Source organism: Cebidichthys violaceus, unplaced genomic scaffold (genome assembly GCF_023349555.1).
Source record: "Cebidichthys violaceus isolate CVI_PGR_0920_01 unplaced genomic scaffold, fCebVio1.0.p SCAF_3, whole genome shotgun sequence".
In the NCBI taxonomy this organism is placed as follows: domain Eukaryota; kingdom Metazoa; phylum Chordata; class Actinopteri; order Perciformes; family Stichaeidae; genus Cebidichthys; species Cebidichthys violaceus.
The window spans coordinates 17,102,159-17,115,311 of record NW_027176483.1 but is presented as its reverse complement, the minus strand read 5'-3'; the positions used below and the strand labels follow the sequence as shown (position 1 = coordinate 17,115,311).

Here is a 13,153-nt window from a genome sequence, read left to right as displayed (position 1 = left end):
CAGAGAACTATTTTTATGGTTTACAATTGCCACATGAAACTGTAAACAATTCAGCATGTATAGTTATTATTTGAGGACAGTTAACCGCCCTAATTGTCAATGCAGCCTAAATCCTAAGGGAGTCGTATATTTTGGACTAGAGTATTAATAATTCACAGTCTGCCCAACCCCACCTCAACATAATAACAACATTTTCTCTGTTTCTTTCCGGGATGAATCATTTATAAGGTACAAGCATCCGTTAATTTGGAGAACACGGGAGCTCCAGTGTGCAGCTGTCTTTTCTTCCCACTGCGCTAGTCATTTTTCATTTTTCTATTAATTTTCATGATTCATGAGTAAACCTGACTGCTTTAAGTAAGCAGCGTGGAGGTCCTATTGTGAGGCTGGGGTAATTTATTACAGCCAGAAATCTACTTAAATAAATAGAGCACGGGCTTAGAGAGGAGGTGAATGTTCAACCATTATGATGATAAGTTATGAGTCCATGTTGCTCCTAAATAAATCGGTGTGTAGTTCTGTGTGAATGAATGAGATGAGCTGATTTACCAGCAGAGAGATTTTAATGTCCCCTAATTAGCTTAACTGACGACCTGCCCCTGTCACATCTGGCCTGCTGTTTGAATACTCTTCACCAGCAGAGCAACACTAAATGCTGGTTACACACTAGATCTATCAACACTGTCCTGTCGTAATGACTGCATGGTCAAACAGCTCAAATAAATAAAAGCGACACGCATACTTTTTCCATTCTGTAAATATAAACTCATCATTGAATGATTTACATTTGATTACATTTACATGCAGTAAATCCGGTAAATAAAGCACTTTATTCAGAAAGGCACTGATATTTATTCTAGTTCAACAGACCCTTTTATTTTCAATAGTAATAATCATTTCAGTAACGGCTGTAAATACACAGAATATTTTGCCCTCGACCACAAAAACTGTCCTCAAGGACTTGCTTTATAATGACTAGAAAGCACTCATGCAAAAATACTGTATTTTAATCGTCTCCAATCCCTCCCTCACTGCATCTCTTTTATTTCTCGCTCTCTTTCACACTCTCTTGTTCACTTGACCTCGTGCCCTCTCGAGCTCTCCGGGGAGGCACAGTGTGATTGTAGTGAGCGATTACGAGGGAGGGCCTCAAGAACAAAAAAGCTGATTAATTCCGAGCACAGTGTGACTGAATGAGCTCACATTCTCGCGTCAGTTGGGAGGCTGTCGACGTCCGAGCAGGCCTCACAGCAACAGCTGAGCCCTGCAGGGGGACGAGCAAAAAAAAAATCGGATTTCTAGAATCATGAAATTGAAGGAGAAAGCAAAAAGATGTACACTTACTGTAGTGACTGGGAACCAATTCAAAACAGAAAAGGCTGGCTATTGTTTAAACTCTTAGTTTAGTTTGAGGAATTTAAACATATCTTTAGAAAAATATGCCAAACTTCTTAATGCAGAAGTGTATTCTTAGTCAATTTCTTGTCGAGAGAAAGATGAGAAGATTGACACTAAATATGAAGTTTTAGCCTGCAGCCAGTTAGCTTAGCATAAAAACTGATAGCAGGGAGAAAGAGATAGCGTTGCTCTGTCCAAAGGTAACAAAATCCACCAACACGCACCTCCAAATCTCACAAATGAATATGTTATATCTCATCTGTCCACAAAGTTTTTTTTGTACAGATGAAACAAATTTGAAATAAAGTGAAGCAAAATTAATTTCCTATGGACAGAGCCAGGTTAGCGCCCTGTTTATGATAAGCTAATCTAATCATAAACAGGATATTTCACAAAATGTCTAACAAAATTAAATGTATGACTTAGCTCAGGAAATACACATTTCATTCGGTATTTAGGCCTGATAAACATGTCAGCTGATGAAAAGGCCGAACAGCACACACAGACACAAGAACTGTCACAGTTGCAGGTCGTGATTCACCAGCAACTCATCCACGGACAATCGCTGGGTCCTTGATGCATAAGGAGAAGCAGATGGTTTCATAACAAGCCGCCTCCATGGGCTGAGTCGTGCTCCTCGAAACTCCGCTCACTCCGTCTGCCCACTCCTCCTCTTAAAGGAAGTCCCAGCGAGCGACACTGATGGCTGAGGCTCAACATTCACACATAAAGGAGCACACAGTATGCTCCGGCCCTCCTGATGCTGGTGCGCTATAGTTTCAGGGTGGGCTAAAAATAACACTGTGCCAGCTCTGCATTTTTCAGTCTAATTACATGAATGTCACTAACAATACAGCATGCTCCATCATTATAATGATTGATCTGCATTGAACCTGTATCTGTGACCTAATTGACAAACATAACACAGTTACTCGAGCCAGATAACATGTAAACAACAGTGCGGAAGATTATATTTTAATACCATTTTCTCGGGACGATTTTAAGATGGAGTCCTTGATTGGCAGCCTGCTCATTTTTGTGTACTGAAAACCCCATAATGCATTCAACCTTGAGGCTCCTCGGCCTTCTGTGCCTCAGTGGATAAAGTCCGAACAATAGAGTCCCCCTCTATAGATATTCATCCCTGGGGCTGGGGAAAGAGGAGTAGGCAGAGAAAACAAACCAACCGCTGCACTAGTGTGAGAGGAGGAGCGTGTGCAACCCTGAAATCCTTCCCTGTATGTTGCAGCTCCTAATTAGGAGTCAGGGGAGGACCCGTCAGTGTGCGTATATATACAGCAGAAGTCTATTTTTATACCCAATAGGGAGAAGAAGAGTGAACTATTTCTACATTAGCAATTAATCTCCAAACTTTCAGGATTAAGTGGACGTACCAGGTCTTCCTCGTTGAAAATCACTGTTAAAACAAGTTTATTTATAGGACTGTTAACATAGCAAGGGGTCTAGACTTGATTACATTTACAAAGTCAGAGAGCAAATATGAACATAGCCAAGAATAACTATTTATGTTCCCTTGTGTAATTAAGTTCTAATTAATGTGGATTTTAATTAGAGAATGAACTAATAAAAAGAATAACGACCGTGACACACTTATCCATAATTAATTGTTTATCACTGTAAAGTCAGAAATTAATTCACGGTGAAGGTGACAAGTAAAATTGAGGATTTAAATTGTACAATGATAGATGTGGCTTAAAATCCACTAGTTATATTTGTTGTATACATTGATATTTCATGAAAGTACAAGATGAGAAATGTGACACTTTTATTGCTCAATTTGAGACAGAACAACCTTTAATCTGGATCACAAGCTTGATTCAAATATCAACCAAAAGCCGTCTTGCAGAGCTCTAATCTGTCTGCTACAACAACATTTTGATAAGTTATGGGGAAGCAGAAATCTGGGTATTAGTCAACTCATGGGAGGGAAAATTATAATGAAAAACTCCAACATACACTATTAGACATATACACAAAAAGAAACACACACACACACACGCACGCACGCACGCACGCACGCACACACACACACACACACACACACACACACACACTGTTGTTTCCTGTCCAGATGGTCAGCCCAGCCAACCACATCAGGGATTTCAGTACCATGGAGAGAGACATGCAGCGTCATGAAGAGAACTGTGTGTGTGAAGCAGGGTGAGGGCAGACAGATTGTTTCTTGCTGCAGCATGTCATTCACATACTTTATGATCAGTTGTAAAGCATGCAACGCCACCGTCACATTTGTTTGAGACCAAGCCAAATAATCCATTAAAATAAAAACATAAAAATGGACCAGCAGGGACAAAACTACCAGAATGAATCTCATGAATAATCGCAGAAGAACAGCATCAAGAGCATAACAAACGGAGGAGACGTAAGTCAGAAGCAGCATGCGATCTGTCAACTTCCAGTCACAACAAGACAACACATCAGCCTGAGGAGAGTGGAGAAAACACAAACACACAAGATCATGTTTGACTGCAGTACACAAGTCTGGGGAAGCAAACAAAATGGCAGAAGGGGAGGAAAAAGTTCTCCTGATGCAGGTTTTTAATTAAAATGACTCTAGTCCAAGCTGAGAGAACCCTGATGACATCACAGTGACATCACCTGACAAGCTCCCTGACAGCACCACAGGAAGGTGTTGTACACACGATTCCTTTACCATTTAGTAAATGAAGTATTCTAAATAAATGTGTACTTGTGTGATGTACTTAAAAGCCATGTCCATGATGAGCCACGGCTGAAGCAGGTTTATGGGAAATGTTGCCCTAGGATATATCGCCCTTTCACAAGGACACAGAAACGTCCCTTTGTGCTTCTCAGCCACCGGGGAAAAGTGCCAAGTCAAGAGATCTGTCATCTATAAAAACACACAAGCACATTTTCACAAGTGAGGGGAAGCTGGGTAATCAAAGCCCAGCAACAACGGAGGTCAGCCACGCCAACAAAATTAACAAATAAAACTGATGATTAGAAGTTTACATTATTGAAAATACATTTTAAACAAAAGACATGTTTAAAATCTGAACTGTGTATGCATACATAATGTAGTGTAGTGTCCTTTGTGAAGCTGAAATTGCATAATGATCATTCGATAATTCAATTAGTAAAGACAGTTTAAAATTAGCTTTGCGTGTGTGTGTGTTTGTGTGTGTGTGTGTGTGTGTGTGTGTGTGTGTGTGTGTGCTTTAAGCCCGCTACTGAATCAGCAGGGATGCTTATCGTTTATCATAGTAATGCTGAGTGCCCAGGCATGCTCTACTGCGCCCTTTGAATCCTACTTTTATTTCCCCAGTTGGTAGAAAGCTCTTCTATTCATGAATTCCAGTCGACACAAACATTGAGCTGAAGCGATATGAACATTTTATAGATAGTACAATTGTCCTGCTTTCTCTTCCTCCTTGCAAATAAGGAGCAGAAAGCAATTTAGCTCAGCAAAGCCTATTATTCCTCTGATAACAATATGCTATTATGCTGACACTCAAGGAAAGTATAATCTATTATGCAGGATAATAGCTGTAAAAGGCGTCAATGTTCTTTATAGTGGAAAATCCCTGCCAGTCACATCTGTTGCTTTCTCACCATCACGATGTATACAGTGCATGCTGTGGGAAGATGAAAGCTTTGCCCGGGGACAGACTGTGTTTAGCTAAAAGACGTGGCTTGTTAAAGTGATTCCATTTGGCAAAAGTCTGCTCTTGATAAGAAAGATGCCTGGATTATTTCCCAGAATGCCTATCACTTATGTGTGCTCAGTCTGTGCCTGGCAGAATGGACGTTGAACCGCTAGACAGGCAGCTGGGTGGAAGATTTATCGGATCCCAAATGTTTGTTTATTTCCTACATCCTTTCTCCTCAAATCGATCCTCCTCTCCTCCTGACTCCATCCATATCATGATCATAACTTCAGCACACTAAGCCTCGAAGACAAGCCATTATATCTTCTACGATGTTCATTTTGTCAGGATATAAAATAATTCTGAAGATATGAGTCACAATATGAAGAGGCAGACAGGATTTTTTTTGCTTTGCTTGTATGTAGGAAGCTGTGATCAGTGTGAGCAGACAGGGAAAACAACAACACTAACAAACTGCTCTAACTGTTCCAGCTGTAACTGTGTGACGTGTGGCTGTCTCTCTGCTTGGTAATGTGCCCTGCAGGAGACCATGAGCAAGTCAACCACAAAAACACATGGCCTACCCTTCAGGCCATTTCAGCACACAAATACATGTTAAGAATTAAACATGGCTACAGGCACACTCGTACATGCACAGGACTTCATCCACAACTCCTGCCATCCCTTTGTAGCGAGAACAAGAGCCATTGGGCTGGAATGGAAAATTTAAAACAGCACTGAGTGAGAAGGAGGAGACGAGGCTTTCATGCAGAGTGCCCTTGACACAGACAGACAGAAGGAAGGAAAGAAAGAAGGAAGAGAGACTTGATAAATAGATGAAACAATTTAAAATGAAATATTGCTGAGAAAACAACAAATTGTCATCAATCATCAATCTTTCTTCAGACATAATGTGTTTGCCCTAATATGCTCTTACTTTACATTATAAGGAATGTAGTAAATGACTACGTTCATTATCGAGTAATCTGCCAATTGCCAAAACAAAATTCAAAAATTGGGAGAAAATCATACCCAAAGATATTCAGTTTACTATCACAGAAAACATGGGCAACATTCACATTTAAAGGGATAATAATGTTAATTGTTTAATTTAATTAAACATTTTTTTAGACTATTTACTTTATCAAATAATTGTTTTAGTTAGGAATAATAGCAGATATAATCTTTATGAGCTGAAAAGGAAAATCTGCGATTAATATATTTGTGTATCAGCCTCCACTTTACACTCTCAGTCACAAATTCTTTCACAATCTGCAGCCCAGATTGGCTACTTTTGTGTCTGAAGGTGCATATAATTGTGCGTACAGATGTGTAACTATGCGGGTAAGTAAATGTCCAAATGCATTAAGGTAAAGCTGTGTTCCGGACATATATCCTCTCCCTCAGGGTACAACCTGATGAACAGTGAGTCATGGACAGAAAAATAACAGAACGAACAAGGCTAATTGGAAGATTTCAGCAATCATGATCCCACAGGTCGAACAGTACATGACTTATTTTATATTTCACTAACTTCCTGTATTTTCTTGAATCCCTATTTCCTTTTTTGTGCTTCTAATCTCTCAAAGGACAAATGTATACTTTGTAATACTTTTATCCATCCTTGTGCAGAATCCTTTAAGTGGTTTCTGCCTCCATCATAATCCTCCTAAATGACAACAGACCATTTCCATTATGGGCCTCAGCGACGTACTGAGTCTCCACAGTCAGTCAAGTGTTCAGGGATTTGCCTGGGGTGAAGAAGATTTAGGGCGCTAATGTAGGGAGTGTGGAGATCGACCCACTCTGTTTCCTCTATGCTGCACATTTCTCTCCCTCCTTCCTACAGTCCTTCATCCCTTTGTCTGACTAAATGGTAGAAGTACTCCACGGGACAAGGAAGATTAAAGAAAAAAACGTATAAAGAGGGAAATTGAGCTGGGCCGAGTGTGCTGAGAGTAATGAGCATGGCATTGAGAAATAAAAAAAATGGAGGTGTTTGAAAGCTCACAGGCTGATTGGTATTCTGCATCAGCGCCAGCAGGCGCACCCAGAGAGCCAGCCAGAGGCCCACAAGCGAGAGAGAGGGACAGAACGACAGGAGACAGATTCAACTGATAACATTGTCTCCTCTCTCTGTAGTGGGTCTCTGCTGATAAAGAGGACTCAGCCAAGCAAGACAAACACCGACTACAATGGAAAGGCTATTCTGCACACAGTGACCCTCTTGGTATTGACACATGGAGCCTCTGGGTGACTCAGTACTTTTGTGCAGCCACAGGAGAGCTTCCATGCCAAGCCTGCAGACCTGTGGGAATCCTTGTACAGGCTACTAATAAAAGTGATGTCAGCGGTATGCTGATGATTAAATGGTGTTTACTGTACTGTTTACCATGTTCACCATCTTGGTTTGGCGTGTCCACATGCTAACACATGCTAGTTAGCATTAAAATAAAGTACAGCTGAAGGGAATGTCATTAGTTTTACAAGTATTGGGAAGATACAACGATTACTACAATTCTAACAATTTATCTTGAGGAGAACATGCACATTTTGTGAATCCATCATGGTGGAGCTCGAGTCAGGGAATCATAAAAGGCTTCACCCTCTGGGAATCATGACTTTGGTGCTACTTCATCTAGTAGATGAAGACATTTTTCACTCGTTAAATGGGCAACTAACATTAGAAAAGGGCGCTAAAGAAAAAGGCAAAGTCATTAGGGTTCATCCTCTGATGACCATGAATGTATGTATATAAGTTTATGGCAATCCATATAATAGATGTAGAGATCTTTCTATGTCTGGACCAAACTGATGGAGCCAACAACCAACTAACAAACCAACATTGCCTTCCCTAGAACCATGTCAAAATACAAAACTTTCCCTTTTCCAACTCTCCACTCTGTTTTATGTTGTAGTAAATTGAATATATGTGGGTCACCCAGGACTCTGGGTAAATTGTAATGTAGATTTTCTTACATTTTATAGGCTTAATAATTAATTCACAAATTAATAATAAATAATTGACAGCTTATCTGATAGTAAAAATAATTGCTCTTATGATCATACAACAAAAATGGAGGCAGGCAGCTTGGTCACTTTAATTCTCAGGCCTATTCCTTTGTTCAGCATGTCCAGAACCTTTTAAAAGCAGGCCCACAACAACATGTATTCTTCTGTCCTCTCAGCTCTTTCAGTTTCATGACCTCACATGACATCAGGTCTCTTGTGATGGAGGATAGGGTTAATTAAATGGGTTAACTAGGGGATAATTTAATACCTGTCTAATCCTATACATCCCCTAACAGCGTAGAGGTGACAAAGAACGATCGTCTGACCCGGATTCTGTGTCGCACACCCATTATAAGTGCATGTTTTGGTGTGCACGTGCTCATGCATGCCAGTGAGTATGTGCACTGTAATTGTGATGAGGGGGGATAGGCAGGAACTTCAGAGGATCATGCTTGTCTTTGCTCTACATTGTTGCTGGATGATATAATGGCCTCTGGTCATAAATGGGAGGCTTCTCTTTCAGAGAATGCAGAGATGATAAGCATGAAAAAAGACTGGAACTGAAAGTGAATTGCATTGTCTAGACACAAAAAAAGGCTGAATGACTGAAGCCAGTGATGCTTTTAAGTACCGATTTCTGAAAGAAAAATATCACGTGGACAATTACAACAAATATTGGCAGCAGAAGGCACAACTATAGTTAGAAATTCACACAATGAAGACCTTTGGGTTGCAAAAACAAAAGTTTTCCTCGAGAGGACAAGCTGCTTTTTCTGCTATCCTTTCAGAGTTCGCAGCGCACACAGCTAAAGTAGACGACAAATCAATACAGCAGCCTGCAGGCAGGGGAGTCCTGTTCCCTCTTCCCTCTTACCCACTACTGTGTTTCACTGCAGCAAAAAGGAGCTTTCTGAAAAACATAATCTATGTCGGGCTGGGCTCTGCAGAGAGAACAGCTTCACTAAATCCTGGTCTTTTTTCATGTGAGGATCATGAGATTTTGAGAAACAGGGACAAAAGAAAAGAAGTGTTAAATAACTGGATATTCTTTTTGAGCTCTTTTGTGTAAATCATCCTAAATGCAGCAACCGGACCCACCTTCCTCTCTCCCTCCCTGGTTCTCCATCAAGTTACCCATAAAAACCTGAAACAACAAAGAGAGCACACTGATGGCTTGGAGTCACTCACCACGAGTCACTCACCACCACCACTCTATCCTGCCGCCCCGCCCTCTCTGGTCTCAATCACAACATCCGCAGCCAACCCCCCCCCCCCCCCCCCCCCCCCCCCTCCTGCTACACATACAGACACAGAAGAGAAAAAACAAAAGCAGGAGCCCTCCACACATGCAGGAAAAGTGGTCCTGATGTGTGACTTAACTACAAAGACAAATGACCTTCCCTTTAGGTCCTGACAAAACACCCATATCAACCACCCCCATAAAAAACAGCACAGGCCAAACACAAGGGCACACAGGTCCTTATCTATAGGCTCAACTGCATCCCTGAGCCTGTTGCTGAGGTCACAGGTCAACACCACCAATCCTGCAGCTCATATAACCAACCCACCAAACAACAATGTAATTTAAACAGAAGGAACAATACAATAATGTGTTAATGGCTACGCTTAATGACTTTAAAAGATAACGCTCTTGAGTGCGCTGAACAGTGTTGTTAAACCGGATTTGGCTTTATTTCCATGGCTGGCTTCCTCCCAGCAGACACCCCACTGTCACCTCTAATAAAAGCTCTGTAAGTGACTGATTCAAAAGCTGTTCTGGATGAGCCACTTTGAGGAACACGGAATCTGTCAGATACGTTTTCCCAACATGCACTGATTTCCACAATGTACACTACAATACGCACAATAGTGCGCAGTTTAGCTCACAGAGACAGAAATCAATGCATAATTCCCACTTCACTCCAGGGAGGGATCATAGGGGAGGATGGGGAGGGAGGGAGCGCCACAGCAGTTGAGGAGGGGGATGGTGGGCTCATGGTGTAGAGCACAAAACTGAAAGAAAGGAGCAACACCATCTCATGGAATATTGATTCTGCCCCTCCATCCATGTTTACTGATCTCCCTCGAACCCCAGCTAATGTAAAAGAGGAGCAAGCAGGGGGAGAAGGAGAAGCAGAGGGGAGAGAAAACTGTAAAGTATCCCTTTCTCCTCACTCAGGACAGATTGGTTTACAACCACAGCTGCTCTCTTTTTTGCAATTGTTGACCCTGAATTGGAGAACCGGTCAAACACACTGGGGTGTGCTGAGCTTTTTTTTTTTTTAAAGTTAATAAATGCTAAGAGGTATTCAAGATTTGCTAATCCTTTTATTCAATGTTGATTCACCACCTCAAAGAAAAAAACCCGCCAGATGTGTGACCAAACTTTAACTCTGCTGCTCTTCAAAAGGGGGAAAATATATTTAACACCTCTGGAAATGTAACTCCTTATCTGTAATACGTTCTGGTTGTGCTGTGATTTGCTGTATGAGACACAGAAGGTTTGACAACCAGTGTGACTTTGACAGGTTCCTTTACTGGGCTTCAATATTCACTCTGAATGAGGTCAATTTACTTCACTTATGCAGATATTTACTGTAGAAAGAATCCCAGAGGGACTGGACTGACAGCAAATCAATCATCTACAGGACAGTCAGAGTGTGTTGTTGCGATTTGTGAATTTGACAGCCGACCCTTTGAGAATAACACACTTTTATAACATACTTTGGAACGTGACAATTTTACCGCAAAGAACGATTGCAGTGTCATCTGGTTCGAATTGTAAAAACATTATATTTATAACACAAATGCATTAAAACACTAAACTGTATTTACCCGACACTTCTTGAGAGCCTTCTTGCCGATTGGTGACATGTAGGTAACCCGTGCCAATTTCATGTGACCAAACGATGATTGGAGAGCTGAACTAATCTGAGAGATAGTGTGTTATTGATGTTACAGAGCTATCAGCAACTCTGTTATGCCAGCGTTGCGTCCAGTGATGTAATAATTCACCGGAAATAGTATGCAAATCGTGTAGTATTGATTTCATTCAAACATTCAAAAAAATCTAGTAGTTTGACATTGTGGGAATATGCTTTTCATGTAAGATCGACTTGTCCCTGCTTACTATACTACTAGACTATAACAGATTTTATTATCCTAAATAAACAGTAAAATACAGTCATATACTGTAAAATCACCATAAAACCCAGTTACCCTACAGTAATATACTGTAATCCAATATACAGCAATATACTGTTAAAATAAACTACAATAGATACATTGGCTGCTGGCTCTAGCTTCAAATTTAGTATACAGACATGAGTGGTATCATTCTTCTCATTCAATTCTCAGCAAGAAAGTGAATGAGCATATTTTCTAAAATGCCAGACTAAATAATGTCCGTAAAAATACGCTCTTTCATGGATTATTTCCCGTCAGAGGCATATATTTCTGCCTATGGGTGTGAAGTGATTGACTATAAGCAGAGTTTAACTAAACGCACACATTGATACTAAAGTACTCAACTGGAGGACATTCAAACTAAAGACAATTTCAGAAAGAATGTACCGCCTGTTTCTTGGTGCAGTGTATCCCAGTAATCAATTTTTTGATTCTGTGTGTGTGTTTTTTTGCGATGTCCATGACAACAATTAATCATAGCGGACCATGCTTACTGCAGTGGCCGACTACAGTTATTTTTAAGTTCAACGGCAGCAAATACTGTGAGTCATGAATGTTGGATGTGCACAGAGAAAAGTGTTAAGGAGAGGGATGACTACACAGCTGCAAGGAACACAGAAACAGTCCTGAAGATGAAGATTTCATGCTGATCTGATGAATCATGCTGAATCTTTCTTTTCAGGTATGTGAAGAGTTTGACGTCGATGTCTTTTGGCATCTTTCTCAGCCTAAAGTCTTGAGAACAGAACTGACCTGTGAACTGCCTGTTCTCAGCTCACCACAAATGTCAATTCTGCTACAGACTTGCAATTTGAAAGAGCTGAAAAGATGAGTTATGACAGTAGCGGATATGAGTAACTTCTTTTTTACACTCCTCTTCAGAGTTGCAGAGATGGTTTTCTTTGTATGGGAGATTCAAAAGATGTATTAATTAGAGGCTAAGAGAGATTAGAGACAAAGACTAAGTAGATTAATTTCAGACAAAAATTGAATGATTTAATGGAACAAAAGAAATTATCCTGGCATAAATAGACTTAATGACGACGAGGCTGCTCCACCATCATTAGACGATTTCAAGCCTTGTTGACAGTGTGATGAAGACATATGAACACACAGCTCTTCCCGCTCTGCTGTGGCGGCATCCTCCTCCTTCCGTCTCCACTGTGTCTTAGCTGAGGTTGATCTGCCCAGAGACAGCACTAACAAGCCAGAACCACGGGGTAATGGTGTCTCCGTCACTGCTTAGGCAGCTATCCAGAGACATACATAGAGACAGGAATACAAGGAATGAGAGCGAGTGATGGGGCCGGAAGGCAGAGAGAGAGAGAGAGAGAGAGAGAGAGAGAGAGAGAGAGAGCGAGAGAGAGAGAGAGAGAGAGAGAGAGAGAGAGCGAGAGAGAGAGAGAGAGAGAGAGAGAGAGAGAGAGAGAGAGAGAGAGCGAGAGGAGGGGATGGAGGTTGAGGGAAAACGCTGGGTGATGGGAAAAATATATAGGAGGGGAGAAGGCACTACACAGCAAGACAACGCTTCAGCTTCCAGAACCAAAATGCTGTGTAAATAATAAGAGAAAATATTAAGAGAAACATTCCACTGATGAACAGCACAAGCTTCATATTTACTTTGTAAAAACATCACAAATCAAGGAAATATCAGTTTGCCTTTTTCATACTCATTTTATTTGAATTCAGGAGATAAACAAAGAGGCCATGGGACATTTTTTTAAAACACCTTTGTCTCTACATTTTTAAAGTGAGAATGCCAAAAATTCAAGTGAGAAAATTTGGACTGCCGGTCGAACATTATAAGCTACTTGAAAATGTCACCTTAGGCTCTGGGAAATTGTGAGAGGGGAAAATAATCGGTAAATCATTTTCCAGAGGAGGATGTTGCTCTCTTTGTTCCAATACGG

General features: G+C 40.9%; 1 protein-coding gene across 7 annotated transcripts in view; it reads right to left on the bottom strand.

Moving 5' to 3' along the window:
• Positions 1 to 13,153, bottom strand: part of bicd1a (bicaudal D homolog 1a) — a 31,258-nt gene that overhangs the window by 14,104 nt on the left and 4,001 nt on the right. The window lies entirely within an intron of this gene.